Source organism: Bubalus bubalis, chromosome 16 (assembly GCF_019923935.1).
Source record: "Bubalus bubalis isolate 160015118507 breed Murrah chromosome 16, NDDB_SH_1, whole genome shotgun sequence".
Lineage (NCBI taxonomy): Eukaryota > Metazoa > Chordata > Mammalia > Artiodactyla > Bovidae > Bubalus > Bubalus bubalis.
The window spans coordinates 29938343-29943334 of record NC_059172.1 but is presented as its reverse complement, the minus strand read 5'-3'; positions in this window follow the sequence as shown (position 1 = coordinate 29943334).

Here is a 4992-nt window from a genome sequence, read left to right as displayed (position 1 = left end):
TAATTAATTATTGGTTTCAATGCACATAGAACTACTCTGTCACATTGCTCTAAGGTTTCTGAGCAGTTACTCCCCACCTCCATACTTACCTTGTCTGGATCCAGTAACAGGCAGCTCGTGGACAAGGCAGGTCCTCAGACCACACAGGAGCTGCACTGCCCCAGGAAGTACGGTGCTGCCTTGTTGTTGGCCTGTAAAGGAGGGGGTGGGACTTCCCAGGGGCACTAGTGGTAAAGAACACGCCTGCCAATGCAGGAGATGTTAGAGATGCGGGTTTGATCTCTGGGTTGGGAAGATCCCCCAGAGGAGGGCATGGCAACCCATTCCGGTACTCTTGCCTGGAGAATCCCATGGACAGAGGAGCCTGGCAGGCTATAGTCCATAGGTTGGACTATAGGCTGCAAACAGTTGGACATGACTGAAGCTACTTAGCACACATGCATGCAAGGTTGTGAGGTGAGGGGCACAGAACCCTTGGTGGACTGCTGAGCACTGTACACTGGTCACTAGGGGCAGTCATCTTAGCCTCTAATACTTGGTGGGATGAGGGGCTCTGGGAAAAGAAGGACTTGCCTGAAGTCACATGGCTGGAAAGTGGCCAATGCAAGACTGGTCTCAGCTCTCATCTAGGGCTCTTCCAATCTGTCTTGAGGGAGGACCCTGGAAAATGCCTCCCAGATGCACCTTCAAGGAAGGAGGGGTGGTTTGAGCTGCAGAGCTGCCTGCACAGGGGCAACTGATCCTAAGATAGACCCAGGTAGGATGTCAGCCTCGGCCACTTTAGCCCAATTCAGGACCACTATGATGGGCCATTTTGGTTCACCATTGCCCACTGCCCAATTCCACTGTCTTCCCTCCTCATAAAGTTTTCACACAGAGGAAATGCAACAAATAAAGTCATGTTCATCATTCATGATAAGGAAATGGAAATCAAGACCCCAACTGGATATCTCTCTACACACCAGGAAATAAGTGTCTGAATTTACCAACAAGGAGAGAGGATCTGCATCCATGGGACACTGGTATATTTCAGGTGAGATGTAAACTGGTGCTGCTGTTTACGGAAAACCCTGGCACTACTCCTCCCCAGCTCGTGCAGTCACACACCTTTTGACCCAGCAGCCCCTCTGGCTGTTGAGTTTATGGGAGGGAGAAAGGGCACAGAGACAGAGACCAGTGAGAAGACCAACGTCAGAGTCGATGAAAGAGGCTGGCTGTAGGGGCGAAAACAAGCTTTCACATGCAAGTCATATTAAAATCTACAAAATAACCTGTGATAAAATAATATTCAAATGGCCATCAAAGTTTTTTTTTTTTTTTTTTGGCATGCTGGTCTTTTTTGCAGGAGGGCTTCTCTTTTGTGGATCACAGGCTATAGATCGTGAGGGCTCAGTAGATATGGCATGTGGGCTTAGTTGCCCTGCACATTTAGAATCTTAGTTCCTTGACCAGGGATCGAAATCATGTTCAGTGCATTGCAGGGTGGGTTCTTAAACACTGGACCACCAAGGAAGTCTGCACAGTAAACATTTTAAAATGTGCTTCACCACCTTTAGGCATGAGGAAACCGCTGTAAACACAGTGAAGAATCTGAGGAGCTCAGGCACTCAGACAGTGGAAGTCCTAACCTGTGAACCCCAAGGAATTCCTTGTGTAACCACTTTGGAAAGCTCTGACAAAATGTGGTCCACTGGAGAAGGGAATGGCAAACCACTTCAGTATTCTTGCCTTGAGAACCCCATGAACAGTATGAAAAGGCAAAAAAATAGGACACTAAAAGATGAACTCCCCAGGTTGGTAGGTGCCCAATATGCTACTGGAGATCAGTGGAGAAATAACTCCAGAAAGAATGAAGAGATGGAGCCAAAATAAAAACACCACCCAATTGTGGATGTGACTGGTGATAGAAGCAAGGTCCGATGCTGTAAAGAGCAATATTCCATAGGAACCTGGAATGTTAGGTCCATGAATCAAGGCAAATTGGGAATGTTCAAACAGGAGATGCCAAGAGTGAACGTTGACATTTTAGGAATCAGTGAAATTAAATGGACTGGAATGGGTGAATTTAACTCAGATGACCATTATATCTACTACTGTGGGCAGGAATCCCTCAGAAGAAATGAAGTAGCCATCACAGTGAACAAAAGAGTCTGAAATGCAGTACTTGGATGCAATCTCAAAAATGACAGAATGATCTCTGTTTGTTTCCAAGCCAAACCATTCAATATCACAGCAATCCAAGTCTATTCCCTAACCAGTAATGCTGAATAAGCTGAAGTTGAACAGTTCTATGAAGACCTACAAGACCTTTTAGAACTAACACCCAAAAAAGATGTCCTTTTCATTATAGAGGACTGGAATGAAAAGTAGGAAGTCAAGAAACACCTGGAGTAACAGGCAAATTTGGCCTTGGAGTACAGAATGAAGCTAGAGTTTTGTCAAGAGAACACGCTGGTCATAGCACACACCCTCTTCCAACAACACAAGAGAAGACTCTACACATGGACATCACCAGATGGTCAACACTGAAATCAGACTGATTATATTCTTTGCAGCCAAAGATAGAGAAGCTCTATACAGCCAGCAAAAACAAGACTGGGAGCTGACTGTGGCTCAGATCATGAGCTTCTTATTGCCAAATTCAGACTTAAATTGAAGAAAGTGGGAAAAACCACTAGACCATTCAGGTATGACCTAAATCCAATCCCTTATGATTATACTGTGCAAGTGAGAAATAGATTTAAGGGACTAGATCTGTTAGACAGAGTGCCCAATGAACTATGGACAGAGGTTCATGACATTGTACGGGAGACAGGGATCAAGACCATCCCCAAGAAAAAGAAATGCAAAAAAGCAAAATGGGTGTCTGAGGAGGCCTTACAAAAAGCTGTGAAAAGACGGGAAGTGAAAAGCAAAGGAGAAAAGGAAAGATATACCCATCTGAATGCAGAGTTCCAAAGAATAGCAAGGAGAGATAAGAAAGCCTTCCTCAGTGATCAGTGCAAAGAAATAGAGGAAAATAATAGAATGGGAAAGACTAGAGATCTCTTCAAGAAAATTAGAGATACCAGGGGAACATTTCATGCAAAGATAGGTTCAATAAAGGGCAGAAATGGTATGGACCTAACAGAAGCAGAAGATATTAAGAGGAGGTGGCAAAAATACACAGAAGAACTGTACAAAAAAGATCTTCACGACCCAGATAATCACAATGGTGTGATCACTCACCTAGAGCCAGACATCCTGGAATATGAAGTCAAGTGGGCCTTAAGAAGTATCACTATGAACAAAGCTAGTGGAGGTGATGGAATTCCAGTTGAGCTATTTCAAATCCTAAAAGATGATGCTGTGAAACTGCTGCACTCAAAATGCCAGTTAATTTGGAAAACTCAGGGATTACAGGCTACAGGACTGGAAAAGGTCAGTTTTTATTCCAATCCCCAAAAAAGGCAATGCTGAGGAATGCTCAAACTACCGCACAATTGCACTCATGTCACACGCTAGTAAAGTAATGCTCAAAATTCTCCAAGCCAGGCTTCAGCAATACGTGAACCGTGAACTTCCTGATGTTCAAGCTGGTTTTAGAAAATGCAGAGGAACCAGAGATCAAATTGCCAACATTCGCTGGATCATTAAAAAAGCAAGAGAGTTCCAGAAAAATATCTATTTCTGCTTTGTTGACTATGCCAAAGCCTTTGACTGTGTGGATCACAATAAACTGTGGAAAATTCTGAAAGAGATGGGGATACCAGACCACCTGACCTGGCTCTTGAGAAATCTGTATGCAGGTCAGGAAGCAACAGTTAGAACTGGACATGGAACAACAGACTGGTTCCAAATAGGAAAAGGAGTACGTCAAGGCTGTGTATTGTCACCCTGCTTATTTAACTTCTATGCAGAGTACATCATGAGAAAAGCTGGGCTGGATGAAGCACAAGCTGGAATCAAGATTGCCTGGAGAAATATCAATAACCTCAGATATGCAGATGACACCACCCTTATGCAGAAAGTGAAAAAGAACTAAAGAGGTTCTTGATGAAAGTGAAAGAGGAGAGTGAAAAAGTTGGCTTAAAGCTCAACATTCAGTAAACTAAGATCATGGCATCCAGCCCCATCACTTCATAGCAAATAGCTAGGGAAACAATGGAAACAGTGACAGGCTTTATTTTTGGGGGCTCCAAAGTCACCACTGCAGATGGTGATTGCAGCCATGAAATTAAAATACACTTACTCCCTGGAAGGAAAGTTATGACCAAGCTAGACAGCATATTAAAAAGCAGAGATATTACTTTGTCAATAAAGGTCTGTCTAGTCAAGGCTATGGTTTTTCCAGTAGTCATGTATGGACGTGAGAGTTGGACTGTGAAGCTGAGCACCGAAGAATTGATGGTTTTGAACTGTGGTGTTGGAGAAGACTCTTGAGAGTCCCTTGGACTGCAAGGAGATCCAACCAGTCCATCCTAAAGGAGATCAGTCCTGAGTGTTCATTGGAAGGACTGATGTTGAAGCTGAAACTGCAATACTTTGGCCACCTGATGTGAAGAGTTGACTCATTTGAGAAGACCCTGATGCTGGGAAAGATTGAGGGCAGGAGGAGAAGGGGATGACAGAGGATGATATGGTTGAAAGGCATCACCAACTCAGTGGACATGCTGCTGCTGCTGCTAAGTCGCTTCAGTTGTGTCAGACTCTGTGCGACCCCATAGATGGCAGCCCACCAGGCTCCGCTGTCCCTGGGATTCTCCAGGCTAGAACACTGGAGTGGGTTGCCATTGCCTTCTCCGCAATGGAAATGAGTTTGTATAAACTCTGGGAGTTGGTGATGATCAGGGATGCCTGGCATGCTACAGTCCATGGGGTTGCAAAGAGTCGAACATGACTGAGCAACTGAAGTGAACAGGGGTTAATAGCCAGCCGCCCATTGGTCTGGCTAAGCCATGAGAAAATCACCATGGGAAAAGAATAAAAGCAAAATGTAGCAATAAAGAATAA